Below are 15,464 nucleotides of genomic sequence, written 5' to 3' on the forward strand. Positions count from 1 at the left end.
TTTGATATTTTTACCTCAGATAAATGACCTCTGGAATGGACTGCTGGAATTACATGGGATGGGTGCATCCTTTCATTGTGCCCAGTTGTATAGGAGGATAAGCATTTCCAAAATCTTTCTTCATCCTAGAGTGAAAACTGACTATAGCACAGAATAACTATCACAGAATCCTAGAACAGTTTGGATTGAGATGGACCTTAAAACACATCTCATTCCACCCCCTGCTATGGCCAGGGACATTTTCCACTATCCCAGCTTGCTCCAAGCCACGTAACAAGTGGTACTATTCCTTTCAGGGCAAGACAGACACCCCTGGGATCCTTGCTTTAGAAGGAGCTGAACCATTTTCCAGGCCCTTTTGTCCACATCTCATCCAGGAGAATATCAGCATATGCAAAACATGTGCAGTAGAAGTATAAACAGTTCAATGTTTGAGTTCATTCAATGAATCCTATAATCCTAAATGAGGTGTGGCTGTAAATAAAAGGTCCCAGAAATTCTTACCTACATTCAGGTGCTTCTGTTTCTTCTAGGGGGAAACAGGGAAAGCTCAGACAACTCTGATTTATCCCTGCAATGACCCCCACTAATGACCGACCAGAGGCTGCTTGCAATTATTCAATGGTTGTAACCTCAGAAAAATCTAAAATTCTGCATGATTAGTCCAAAATAACACCCCAAAAGACAAGGCCACAAGAACTGTGGTGTAAAAAGATTCTCCCTTGGTGCGTTGCACTCTCACCTCCTTCCTCACCCTATTCCCTCCCAGACTCAAAAAAAGGAGCTGATTTCAGTCATGTGTGAGGGTTCTACACATCGCAGGCTGTAACTCCAGGCAGGTGTCATGTTAAATCTCCCGAGGGATTGGTGGCTGTTTATCATCAGAACAGGGGGAATCTCTCCAGCTTTACCCCGTGCAATGTCTTCATCACCTAAAGCTGCACATGATCAGCTTGACTTCACGCTGCTGTGGTTGACTGGGGTTTTTTCCAAAAGGAGATTACACAGACTTGCCCAGAGTGGGATTTCCAGCACTTTTCTCCTCAGAGAGTGTCTCAATAATTAATTGTTTATTATAATTAATTACATTTTGGCAGCCTCCATGGACTATTTTACCTGTAAATCTTCATGTAACTTCAAGGCATTAATGAAAATAGACTCACCCACTAAGGTGGCTGAGGAGCTTTTATTAAGTGTTAAGGCAGAATGCGGGGGGGAAAGGCATTTTGGAAAATGTGTTAGGCTTGAAAAAACTCCTGCTGGGACCACTGGTCAAATTCAAGAACTGAACCCCAGTAAAGTCTACAGGGAAGAGAGAGCACCAAAGTGGATAACTGTTAACCCAGATTCTGGCCTTTTTAATAAATTAAAGCTGTAGATCTCAGCTTCTCACCACAGTGGCTGTTCTGACCCTATTTCCTCCCCAGATAAAGAGTTCTTTAAGGTCTTGAGCTCAAACACCCATTGAACACGACACAGCAGTAACAAACCCAGGGGTCCCCTTTTCTAATCCCCTCCTCCCCTACTAAACACCTCCTGCCCCTCGAGGAGAAATTTAGCAGAAGACAGGAGAAATTTGCTGACATACAGGGAGAACCTAATCCCTTTGACTCCCATAAACCCCTCCTGATGCTTGGATATTATTAGCACCTGTTTCTAATCCATTATTGAAAGGTTTTACACTTAGCAGTGAAATTACCAAGGCTGTTTGGTCTCACTCAGGAAAACTGAGTGTGGTACAACTGGAATTATTTTGGGGAAATCACTTAGTTCCCTGTTCCTATAGGAATATGAGCCAGCACCTCATTTACAGGAGATGTTTAACCTCCTCCTGTGTTTTCCTCTTCTGAACAGGGCCTCACTTTCTCCCTGTGGAGTTATTTTCCATATAGTGAAAGGACCTCAGTCCCAGCCTCCCAGAGGTGTTCATCAAGAGGTGACCATGCTGCCCAGGAAAAGAGGAGCCTAGACCTCCCCATGTCAGTGATCAGTTTCTGCTATCTACCAAAATAATTTCCAGAGAAAATGAAATTCTCACTGTGCGCATGGTGACACATCAGAATTGTACAATTTTAGGCAGACTGCACTTACAGACTGCTTTGCTCAGATGATCCCAATGGTGTGTGACCAACTTCTAGGAGGTCTAAAAGCCTGGGTGTTACCAAGACTGTCCTGATCTAGTTGAAAATGTTCCTGTTTGTTGCAGGGGGTTGGACTCGATTAACTTTAAAGGTGCCTTCCAACCCAAACCATTCCATGGTTCTTATTCTACAGGACTGCATGAGGGGAGACAAGAAACTTGAGAAATGCAGCTGGAGGCAGACTCCTCTTTGCCATTGAGACTGAAGTCATTTCTTTGCCAAACCTCCCCTCTTTCCTCACCAAACATGCATCCTGCTTCAGCCTTGCAGGGTCACTTGAGAAAGCTCTTCATTTGCTCTGGAATTTTATAAAAACAGAAACACCTGAAAACCAAACAAGCCTGAAAACTGTGTTTTGTCCTGAAATGCAGCTGCATGAATGCATTAAGCTATGTGGGTCAGTGAAAGAAGGGTGGCTGGGCACTGACCAGGGTCCCCAGTGAATGGACAGGGCCCCAAGGCTGCCACAGCTTCAGGAGTGTTTGGACAATGCTTTGGGGCACAGGGTGGGACTGTTGGGATGTCCTGTGTCAGGAGTGAGAGGCCAAAAGCACTGGTCTCAAAACACTGGTTGTATGGAGGTTTGGCTGGCAGGACAGTGACATTACCTTGCTTTGGTCCATCACAGATGTAAGAGACAACTTTGGGATGCTTGAGCATCTTCCAGACGTCACCTCCTGCCTGGGCCCCTCCTTAAAATCAACCCAGGCTCCCCACAGTGGTCTGAGCAGAACCTTCCATCAGCAACAGCTCTTCCAGGTGAGCCTAAGGAGAGCTGGAGCTTTGCCAGCCTTGGTTGTGTTCATCTCATCCAGAGAGCAGCATCTGCCTTCTCCTCAGGGCTCCAGCTCTTGGTGGTGGGACACGAGCAGCAGATGCACAGGGTGACATACCTGCCCTGGCCATGCTGTCAGTGTGGTGGGCTCTGAGATCAGGATCTCACCTTGCTGTTGGGAGCCAGCTGAGCATTGCTGGGCTGAGGATAAATCTCTGGCATCGCCACAGTTGCAACTGCAATGGGCAATGCAGTTTCGGGACTGCATTTCTTCACCATCCAAGGTGCAGCAGATGCAAGGTTGCACTGCTCAACACAAGTACAGGAGATGAGAGACCTGTCCTAATCTCCTTGGGCCCAAAATTGGTCTAAGAGAGAAGTAACTGCCTTATATGCTGAGGCATTAATGGATTAGCACTAAGAGCATTAGGGACTTGATTAATAATGCAACCTCCACGCCCCCGCCCACCACGTCACCAGCCTTTAAAGGGCTCCATCCCTGCCTGCTCCTTGCACCTTCCAGCACTCATTTCTCATCTTGTAGAGTCTAAGAATCATGGGATGGTTTGGGTTGGAAGGGATCTTCAAGTTCATCTCTTTCCAAACCCCTGCCATGGGCAGGGACACCTTCCATTAGCCCAAACCCCATCCAGCCCGGCCTTGGACACTTCCAAGAATCCAGGGGCAGCCACAGCTTCTCTGGGCACCCTGTGCCAGGGCCTCACCAGCCTTACAGCCAAGAATTCCTTCCCAGTGTCCCATCTGTCCTTGCCCTCTGGCAGTTTGAAGCCATTCTTCCTTGCCCCGTCTCTCCATGCTCTTGTAAAAATTCCCTCTCCATCTTTCCTGTGGATTCCCTTCAGGTACTGGTCAGCAGCAATTGGATCACCCCTAATCTTCAGCTATCCTCAAATACAGCCATGTGCCAGCTTGGTATCTCCCATTCTCCTCAGGTGACACAATTTCCCATCAGGAATCAGCTGCTTTGGCTAATTGCTGTAGCCATAACCCAACACTTCCACTTCGAGGCCTTGCCTTCAGTCCAAAGGGAATTTCTGCAAAGCAGAACTTTTCATGGCTCATTTTTTTTTCCACAATTTCGGCTGCATCAGCATGAATTCATCCAACCAAGCTGTAGGTATTTACAGAATGGATGGAGATCTTCCTTAGGGAAGATATTTGCTGGGAAAAACTCAGGCTGTGCAGGGCAGGTGGAGGTGTGAAAAATGTGGAAACCTCTGTATTCTCAGGAATGATGCAACTTCCTTAACTCTTAAACTGGAGATGTGGCCTGTCATGTCAGCACATGGGAAAACCTCTCCCACTCATCCAGGAGCTTCTTGTTTGAACATTTTAACATCCGAAATACAGTGATGGAAATTATAAGTAGGAAGTTTAAAGCTCTGGTGCTCTCCCGGCTGTGTCAAAGACAGGGAATGTTTTAGCAAATCCTCTAAACCTGGGGCAAAAACTCTTATTTTATCTCACTGGATCAGCAGCTATGGTTAACAAGAGGATGTAGGAGTTGAAGACACCTTTGGGGAATGATGGAGCATGTCCCGTGTTTTCTGGTGTTGTCCCACAAATGACCACAGGAGGCTGGGAAGGTAGAGGTGGGTAATAATCTCAGATTTCAGATAAAACCACAACAGATTTTTTGGTTTAGAGAGGATGGGTGATGACAACCAGGATTTGCTCACTCCAGCATTTTCATACCTCGGTTTTTAGGATGTGATGCTGATACAGGACAGGAAGGTGACTTCTCTGTCAGGAAACCAATCAGTGCTTGGGGAAATTTTCTGGTGCTGATGATAATTGTCAGGGCTGGCAATGCCTAATGAAGTGAATGTTTCCTGCCTGGGATCAGGGATGAGCTTTGGTACCCGCTTGGGCCAGACCTGGGATTGTGGTTGAACAGCTTTTGCAGACCAGTTAGCCCAGTGTTTGTCCCTGACTGTTCTCAGCATCATCATTTTGCTGGATTCAGAGAGCAGAAAAAGCTGGAGACTGAAGAAAAACCAAGAACATGATGGAGAGGGTGGAGAACCCTGAGGAAAAGGAAATCTGGCTCTGGTCAGGCCCTCAAGTGCTGGAGGGGATGTGAATCAGGGCAGAAATGCTTCCCCAGGGAAATGACACTGTGTGCAAAGTGGAGGTTCCTTCCCTACCCACCACCCAGCTCTGGACTTGACGCCTTCAGGGAAAGTGGCTTGGACTTCTCCTGGCTTTGCTGAAAAGGGAAATGCCTTAAAAGTCCCTTACATGACAACGTTACAGGATGCACCATGTGTCCTTTTGGGATTCAAAATCCACTCTCCCAGCTACTTCACTCTGCTCTTCCCACGCTCTCTTTTTTTTTTTTTTAACTCCCTTTTCACTTTTCTTTCACCTTCAGGAATGAATTTATTTTCTTTTTCCCTGGAAGTAGCCCAGAGTGGGAGTCGATAATTTTATAATGGGTCTCCAGATCTTTGTTCTGGCTTTCCAAAAGCCTCTTGCACAGCCTGAAGACCCCTCTCAAGCACAAAAGGTGCCACTGCAACCAGATTTGGGATCTTCAGTGATGTCCTCTACAACAGCAGCAAGGAAGATGTAAAGCTCCTCAGGGATATGGAGGACTGATATCTTGTATGGTCCAGCTTGAGCTGTTTGCCCATTGTGTCTCCTGAGGTGAAGGGAAGTGGGGAGAGCAGACAGGAAAGATGCCTTCAGAGAGGTTTTACATAGAGTGTGGGGTGTTCAGCTCAAAATCCAGGCCATAGCAGGTGGATGCCCATGGGAGAGGGTTTGGAACAAGATGGTCTTGAAGGCTCCTTCCAACCCAGAAACACAGAATTAACTAGGCTGGAAAATACCTGTGAGATCATCGAGTTCCTCCTGTGGCCAAACACCACCTTGTCAACCAGATCATGGCACTGGGTGCCACATCCAGTGTTCTCTTAAACACCTCCAGGGATGGTGACTCCACCACCTCACAGGGCAGCCCATTCCAAAGCCCAATCACCATTTCAATTAAGAAATTCCTAATGTCCAAGCTAAACCTCCCTTGGTGCAGCTTAAGGTTGTGTCCTCTTGTCCTAACCCCAAACCGTTCAATGCTGTGCCAGAGAGGAAGTTCAAATACAGGCAGAAAAGTTCCATGGCAGGCTGAGAGTGGCCCCAGGCTGGGATAAGCCCAGGAGGGGAGGGTTTGTTGGAGCTGTGGTTGCTGGGGACACCAGGAGCAGTCATGCTCTGGGTGAAGTGTCTGGGAGCACAGCCCGGCAGAACGAGTCTGGTGGGGTTGCTGCTGCGTTCACACCGTTGTGGCTGGTATGAAATCCTGCCCTCACCCTACCTCCCAGTGAGCTGTGAAGAGCTTCCCTGTGTTGTAATAGAGATGACAACATCCATCTGTGCCCTGCCAAGCAGGGATCTGAGAGTGGCAGGGAGCACATCCCCGTGGTGCTGAGCTGGCAGGGTCCTGCCCACAGCCCCTGCACACCTCCGAGCCCCTGTGGTTTGTGCAGCAAGGAGCTCTACTCGACACACACACACACTTCCCATACAGATCTCTGTGAGGATTTGCTGGCTCTGCAACTCCAGATTTGCACTCAGGTCTTGGTTTTATTCAGCTCCTTTCCTTTTCCCAGCCTTTTCAGAGTATATTTACACCACGTCAGAAATGAAAAATTAAATAAAAGCCCTGAGACTTCAGCCCCCTGTATGGCAGTAAAAAATATTGCTACTGATTTTACTTGTATCTTGTATTGCTTTGGACTTAGAGATGTTCTTGGGCATCAGGTCTGGATACAGATTCTCCATCACAGTAGCATTGATCTGATCAGATTGAAGATGAAGGAGCTACTGTGGCTTTACATCATTAAAATAAGTCCAGAATTCAACCCATCACTTGATGCTGATTATTATATTCATGTTGGTCATTACAGTCTGTCTGGAGCAGAGAAATTTGCTCTACTGGGTGGAGTTTAAAGAAGCCTGGCTGCAAATCCCAGGGCAGATGGGTTCTTCCCAGAGAACAAGTGCCTTTGACCATTTGCTCTTCCAAGTCCCATGTCTTGATCTGCTGAGCCTCCACCCCTGGTGCTGTGTGAATGTCACCACCTTGACCATTTTCTACTCCCTTCCAGTAGTGATCCCCAAGGATCACCAGGAATGCACTGTTAATTTTAAGGAATGAATTAGCCCTGGAGTGTGTCCGTGCCTATGCATGGATAGCCTGACTGCTGACTTGAGTCGCTGGGAACTTTGGCTACCTCTAAACCCAGTGTCAAATCCCTGGCAGGGTTTCAGCATGACCTTGCACCACTCTCAGGAACAAATCCCAGGTGTGGATCAGGAGTCACCACAGGTCCACCCTGTTTTGAAGGTTGAACTTGACAGGATGGACATGTCCAAACCATGTCAGGTGGATGAAGTCCCAGAGAATGGAAAAGGCACTGTTTGATCTGTAGATACTGCAATAAAGTTTTTTTTTATGTTGCCTCTGTTGGTTTGTGGGTTGTTGAATAAGAATATCTTAGGCACAGACAGATAAGAGTATCCTGAGGGCTTCCCCCTGCAAGAGCCTCAGTTTTCTTGTGTTAGTGGCTTCAGACTGAACCCACTCAGTCCCTCAGTGCTTTGAAGTATCTGCATTGTTGGGCCATTTAAAACCATCATCAGTTCGATTCTTTCTCTCCCGCGCTCGCTGCCAAGAATAATCCCGAGTTAACACTTCCCTTGTTTGCCTATGAGATAACAGAGCAGCTTCACAGCACGGGGTGTGCCCCGTGTGCCCCAGCCTGGCTCTCTGTGTCATCACCTCTGGCCATGGAGCCTGGTGGGAGCTTCCTTAGAACTTCCCTCACCTGGGGACATCACCTCTGGCCATGGAGCCTGGTGGGAGCTTCCTTAGAGCTTCCCTCACCTGGGGACATCACCTCTGGCCATGGAGCCTGGTGGGAGCTTCCTTAGAGCTTCCCTCTGCTCCAGGGCTGGGCAGGCAGCTGCAGCTGGAGCCATGTCCAGGCTCCTCACAGACAGGAGGTGTCCGATCCAAAACCCAGTTCCAAGTTAGATGCAAGTTCAAAGTTACATTGCTCAGGGTCATACCCAGCAATATTTTATTGTCTCAGGTGTCTCTGGGTCAACCCTTCCATTTTTTATTCTCTTCACAGTGGTTTTCCCCCGCCTTCAGCCCCTTATGTCTAACTGGGATTTCTGTTCTTGCTATTAAAGTCAATTGTCTCTTCTCCTTTCACTCTGGACATCCAAGGAAAATCTGACTCTACATTTTCTACATCTTCCCATGGCTGAACAAACTCAGATCCCTCAGCCTCTGCTTATAAATCCTGCTCTTTATCTCCCTAAACTTATCAGTATAAATATATACATATATATTATTTATATAAATATATATATAATATAAATAAATAAATATAGACATAAATAGATAAATATATACATATATATATATATTTATACTGACAGGTATAGGGACCTGTCAGACACCTTCTGTCTGACTCTCTTCAGTTTGTCAATCCCCTCCTTGTGGAAAAGCTCAAAGCTGGGAACTCTCTGACCAGGCACAATATTCTGGACATGTCCTACATGTACCAAAGCCTCCCATGAAAAGGAGAAAAGCCCTCTCTGACACACTGCTGTTGTTCTGTTACACCCTATTGCACTCCAGAAGGAGTAATAAGGATTCTCCTCCTCTTGGATTCTTTCATATCTATATTCTTGGTATATTTTGAATTTTTTTCTTGTTTGACTTGAAGCATGTAGGGCAGGAATCAGATCCAAGCTAAGAGAAAGGAGAGGATGATCCCTTTTCATGCCTCCATGGAGAATGAGAAGAGAGCAAGTGATGAGAGGAACCAGCGAGGCTCCATCAATAAATTCAAAAGATTTCCACAAAACAGTTGGCTGAGAAAACATCTGCACTGAATGCAGAGAAAAGAGGGAATGGTGCTACAGCACCATGGAATTTTGTACAACATTCTTGTTTTCGTCCCACCTCACCCCGTTTGAGAGGTGGTCCACGTCCCTGGCATGGCTAAAGAGAGATAACTGGGGGTTGTGCTGATGCTGGGTTAAACCTTTGCCCACTGGGCTTTTAGGGCTCCTCCAAAATAAAATGAAGATGCCACTAATTCATAACTTGACATAGAGTTGGTTCCTCTCCCTAAAAAAAATGCTGGGACCTTCTAAGCCCTAAGGATCACGCTGGAGGTGCAGAGCAGAGCTGAAGGGAAGATCCTGTCCTGGATCAGACCCTGCTCAGGGAAGCCAGGTGAGATATTTTGATGCTTACAAAGCTGTTTAATCATAAGATAACATACGCAGCCTGTTCACGTAAATTAGGGTGGGTCCCGTTTGCATAATGTTGATTCCAGAGACAAATTAATCTCACAGACAACCTGTTGCTGCTGCAGATTTTATCCATTCAGCACATTCGATATGGGGATCAGCTCTCAGGCTGAGGAAATTGTCACGGGGTGAATTTTGAGAGGGAGGAAAGAGGAAAAGGGAAAAGCAGCTGGATTTCACTGGGGTAATTGCTCCTGCATTGCTGGGTTTAGGTGGAATTTATCCCAGGCTTTATAACTTGGAGGGGATCTTTGCTTCTTGCTGATGTTCCTAATCAGAAGATGCTTAATAATCATTCATCCCTTATTTATTTTGCAAATAACAGAAATTCAGTCATGGATTAAACATCCCACCCCCAACCCTCCTCCAGGTGCTTCTTGTCCCAATGATTTCCCAATCCTAATAAAAAAGTGTCCATTCAGTACTTTCCCAGGATCAGGGCGCCAATTCTCAAGCATTCCCTTTGAAATAGAAATCTATTCAGGACATCCACTGCTTCTCCACAAATTAATTAAATTTTAATTAAACGTCACTAAGAAATTACATCTCCTTTTGCAGCCAGCTGGGTCAGGAAGGGCCATGGGGCATTCTGACAGAGCTGCAGCTTTTCTCAGCTTTCCAAGGGGAGGGATCTATGCTGATTCATTCATAATCAGCTCACTGAAAAATGCATGAGATGCTAATGACAATCCAAAGTCCTGCAGAGGAGCCAGGATGTACTTCCACCACTCCTTTCTTTTTGAGAGGAGGTGGAGAGATGGCAATTAAAAAAAAAAAATAATTTCAGTTTAAGAAACAAGGATGGAAAGCACAGCCTTGAGGACTTTGTCAGTTCCTGATGAATTTCTGGAGGTGCATTTTTCTGGAGGTAATTTCAGAAAATGCCTTCTGGGCTCTCATGCTGGTACTGCACCTCCCCTCCTGTAACACAAGTATTAATACCCAAAAATAAATCCTGAGGCAGCTCTTGTTCTCACACATCCCCACAAACACAGGGACCAGTGGAGGGGGCAATGGGGGATGTGGGGTTCTGGGAGTGAGAGAAGCTCTGGGAGGTGAGGAGCTATAAAAATTGGGAGTTGGAGGGCTCTGACAGGACTTGCTTGAATTTTCCCTCTACAAGTCTTGAAGCTGTCCCTGTTTAGAAGGGATTTTAACAGAAATCCTGAGGTTAATGGCTGTAACCACAGTGTGTGGCTTTGATTACATGGGAATTTTAAGTCACCCTAAATTATTTCATATTTAGAGAGCACAAAGGCTCTTCCTAATTTGCTCCAGTGAGGGAAATCTCCAGTGAGAGCCTGGAAGAGCAAAGTCAGCTGGAGCACAAGAAGCTCAAGGCTTACAGCAGCCAGAGTTTAGATGAACTTGGATGAAAAAAGGAGTGAGAAGTAGAAACACAACATTTCTGGTTCATTCCCTGACCTGTGATGTCTTCCTGCATGGAAAAGGCAGGATGATCAGTCTCTGGGATGAGGCTCATTAAACTGTGTCCTGTTCTGGGGTCCTCAACACAGGAGAGACATGGAGCAGCTGGAGAGAGTCCAGAGGAGACCATGGAGATGCTCCAAGGGCTGGAGCTCCTCTGCTCTGGAGCCAGGCTGGGAGAGCTGGGGGTGCTCACCTGGAGAAGAGAAGGATCCAGGGAGAGCTCAGAGCCCCTTCCAGGGCCTAAAGGGGCTCCAGGAGAGCTGGAGAGGGACTTGGGACAAGGGATGAGGGACAGGACACAGGGAATGGCTACACACTGCCAGAGGGCAGGGATGGATGGGATATTGGGAAGAAAGGAGGTTTAGATTGGATGATATTGGGAAGAAAGGAGGTTTAGATTGGATATTGGGAAAAGTACGCTCTCTGAGAGGGTTGTCAAGCCCTGGCACAGGCTGCCAGGCTCTCTGCGTGTTGTTGGGATTGACTGAACTGCAGGAAACACCCTGGAGCTGCAGAAATCCAAGCTCTTGCTTCCCTTTACACCTGGAGAATAAAATTGAAAAATAAAGTAAGAACAAAGGTTGCTTTTCAAAAGGACAAGTTGTCTTATTTTAAAATAGCTTTATAAAATGCCCTCACCATGTCTGGAAGTTGTCAGTCCTCCTTTTGGACTAAAGGCAAATTAAATTAGCTGAGACCTGGATTTTTTGGTCATTCATCTCCCAGCAAACCAGGAAGTCTCAAGGCACCAGTGCTGGAGCACTGCTGTCACATCTGATAGAGAGCAAAGGCACTGAAATGTTTTTTTTCTTGGAAAACAAGCACAGACCCAGTGTATTTCTGTGTAGATTTTGGGAGTTTGCATTCCTAGGGTGATTCCTAACAGGCAAAATAGGGGTACCATCCTAAAATCTTTAATATTATTATTATTTGGGCAGGAAATAATCATAGTAAATTCATAGAATCATAAAAGGGTTTGGGTTGAAAGAAACTGTAAAGACCAGAGGCAGAGACACCTTTCCCTAGAATACTTAGACAACTAATGGAGATAAAGCTCTGAGTTTCCATAATTTAGGTGGGAAAACCAGCACCCTCCCTTTTATTCTGTGCTCACAGAATCCATAGCGTCCTTAAGGCTGGAAAAGACCTCCAAGATTGTGATCAAAAGACAGATGCTGAGGTTTATCCTGCCATTTTCACCACAGGGGGATTCACCTGTGTACAAATCAGAAGCAGGGGGTGGCCTTCAGTTTCCCAGAAATAATATTGCTCCTTTTCTGCTGGGAGATGTGTTCAAAGCTGCAGGATTTGGGGATTTCAGTCCTGCAAGTTTTTTTTCCTGTATAAACGCACAAAGGATGCAGACTCCACTTTTACTCATGAACCTGTAATTGCAAAAGGTTGGAGAGTGGTAGCCAGGCACTTTGCACAACAATAACCTGTTCCTCTTCATCCCACAGGATCCCTGAAAGATTTTTCATGCCTAGGCAGGATGAGGCGTACCCAGTCAATTCCTGGTCTCATCCCCTAACCCCATTCCTGGGACGTGACTCATTTTTGGACATCCAGCCCGAAGAAAGTCCAGGAATGAACCTCCAAGTGGAATCAGTGGGCTTCAGGCTCCTCCAGCCTCCTGTAATTAAGCTCAGATATTCCCCACCAAAAAGGCACCGAGGGAATGCTGGGCTTAATCACCACATCAGTTTATCCAACACTTCCCCAGTGGGCTGGGCTGGGCTTTTGCCAGGTTTTTCCATGGATCTTCCTTCCCAGACAAATATTTCCATGCTAACAGCCTCATCTCCCAAGGCTCAGCCTATTCCTCCAGACATCTGTCCCTCAAGACACGAGCTCTCTCCAGCTCGTTCGTGTCACCTTGGAGGAAAGCAACAACAGCGTGTGCTCGCTTCAGGGGCTTCAGGGAATAATTGATGTTCCCACATCCCCTAAGAGAGGAATTATCATCCCAGTGCTGCCCACAGGTTAGAGCTCACTGGGATATGGCAGAGGGTGTGGAATGATTTGCTGGCAGGAGCAAAATCATGTAAATGCAGAGATCTGGTTCCATTATTAATTATTCTCTTCCATTAATATAATGCAGGCTCTAGAGTTAGGAAGCAGATCCTTGTTTCCCTTTAGCTTCCAAATATATTTTTTATGAATATTCTCTATATTTATGAATATTCTGACATTTCTAGAAATGTCTTTATCCTGTTTGACTGAAGGGACAGGCAAAATCAGCAACAGACCACTGGAAAATCCCAATTGTTCTCCCAGTTGGGGTTCTCGTCTTTATTTCCTCAATTTAAAAAAATGCCTTTTGTAAAAAAAAAATAATTCTTACTAAAATCTTCTTTTTTTTAAGAGAGAAAATAATCTTCTCTATTTCAGTTTTATCTTTGTTTAATTGAGAGTAGTAATCTACAAATTTTATTAAAAAATTTCTTCTTTTTGCTCACAGTTATACACCTGAATATAGTTAATATTAAAATAGAAAGGGTTTAAATTACAGAATCACTGGGCTGCAAGGAATCTTCGGAGATCATCTATTCTGACCCCTAAAACTAATTAGGTCTTCAAACTGGTAGAATCTGGTGATGAGAATGAAACTTAACTTGACCAAGAAACTGTTAAGTACAGCTAATGGAAAGGAAAAAGCACAGAACATGAAAAAAAAAAAAGTCTGTTTTCTATGGATGTTTATGGGGAGTTTGGATATTGCTATGAAAAACATTTAAAATATATACATCTTGTCATTTTAAAAATCAAACAATCTCACTCTGACTGGTTCCTCATAACTTTTATTTTTCCTCTCTATGAGAAAAACCTGAAAAGTTGCATAAAATGCACTTTCTTTTTAAGTGTGCTTAGGGGAAACAAAGCTAAACGCTAAGTTTTCTTTAAGTTACAGGGCTTTTTTTTTTTTTTTTTTTCCTAAGAAGGATGTTTTCTGCAAGGAAATCATCAATGGAAAATGTTTGACCAGCTGTACCCTTATCTGCAGATCTGGAAGCACAGGCAATACATGGAAATCCCCGCCTCACTCGAAGTTTCAAGGGGGTGCCTGGGTTTTGTGCTCGTGCCTCTTTCCATGTGAATAAGTGCTCCAGTATTGGCTTTTGTTTGCTATCCATCCACTCCAGCCCAAGGAAAAACAGGGAAATTTCACCTTGTGCAGGATCCCGGCGCAGGGACCCACAGAGTGCACACTGGGTCAGTTTTGTGCAGTCCCCTGAACACAGCCGGGGTTTTGGCTCCTTCTGGAGTCTTCAGGCGATTTGAATGTGGAGATCAACTCGCAGCTTGCAGGAAATGACAGAGACAACCTGGATCTGTCTCGATGAGGACTGGACGTCGCTCGTTTGCACTCCTGGCTTGGGTTGGAGTCTGTTGGAGTGAGCCCAGATGAGCCCAGCCATGGGTCAGGAGTCAGCACGGCCCAAGGACCATTCCTGGTGTTGTCCACCTCGCTCTGGAGAGAGTTTTGGCCAGACCAGGCCAACTGGTTATCAAGGCAGAGGATGGGCACAGGTTCATGTGAGAAGCTGTGGCTGCTCCATCCCTGGAAGTGTCCAAGGGCAAGCTGGACAGAGCCTGGAGCAAGCTGGTCCAGTGGATGGTGCCCATGGCAGGGGGTGGAACTAGATGGTCTTTAAGGTCCCTTCTAACCCTCACCCCTCTGATCCTGATAATTGTCATTGATAGAAAGAGATCTACTTTTGTTTGCCATCCATTACAAGTTTGGAATTCCTTTGTCCCTCTGGTTTTTTGCTAAGTTTTGATTGTGGGAACTGATCTGAAGGTGAATTCTAATTCCTGATCATTTTATCTCCTGTCCATATCCTACAAAAGAACTGTAGTGCAAAAAATTCCTGGTCTTCCAAGGGAACAGCAGGGAAAGTTTAAATTCTTCAGCCTGGAGAAGAGAAGGCCCTGGAGACTCTTCTTCCAGGAGATCAGCACTGAGCAGGAGAGGCAGGAGCAGAATGTCTGTTCAGTTTGGCTTTTCTTCCTGGTTTGAACTGCATTTCCACCTCTGGTCTGCATTTCCACCTCTGGCTTTATTTCATACACCAGCCATGAAATGTTGTTAATATTTTGGGGAAAAAAAAAGACCAAAAAGATTCCAAAAGCCTACACACACACACACACACACACACACACACACTTGCTTGGGCTTGCATTGCAGGTTCTTCGCCTGGGAGCAAATCACTTGGGAGATTTAATTAAAGTTTAATGAGGCACTTTGATTGCTGGGCCGTACGCCTGCTGGAATTAATGTACAACGAAGGGGTGTCTCGTCACGCTGCTGGCAAGAACTGGCAATAGCTGGTAAGTTCATGTAGAGCAGAGCATGTCATCCTAAATCACCTTTTGAACCCGGGAAGGCAGCAGGGAAGAGCAACCAGGAAGGTCTGATGGGTCATTTAGTACAGCAGGTCCTTTACAGGGGAGCCCCATACCTTGGAGGAATTCCCTTGGGGTAGTTTTTGGAGCTTTTCAGGAGGCTGTGGATGGAAGACAGGGAAGGTGATGTGGGGGACTTGGGCTGTGGGTTTCCTTCTCTTCTTTCCCTTGATTAAAAGAAGTGAAGAGAAGCCTGGATTGGGAGGAGCTCTGACATGGGAGATCCTGGGAGAGTTTGGACCTTCATGGATCCTCTGTGGGACCAGGCTGCTGAGATACCCAAGCTATTTGTTGCTAGTGGAGATGTGGGTTCTGTTTCAAGTGAAGAGCCTCCAGGCCACCAGGAAAAGGCATTT

This window comes from Lonchura striata, chromosome 3 (assembly GCF_050655825.1).
Source record: "Lonchura striata isolate lonStrDom1 chromosome 3, ASM5065582v1, whole genome shotgun sequence".
NCBI lineage: Eukaryota > Metazoa > Chordata > Aves > Passeriformes > Estrildidae > Lonchura > Lonchura striata.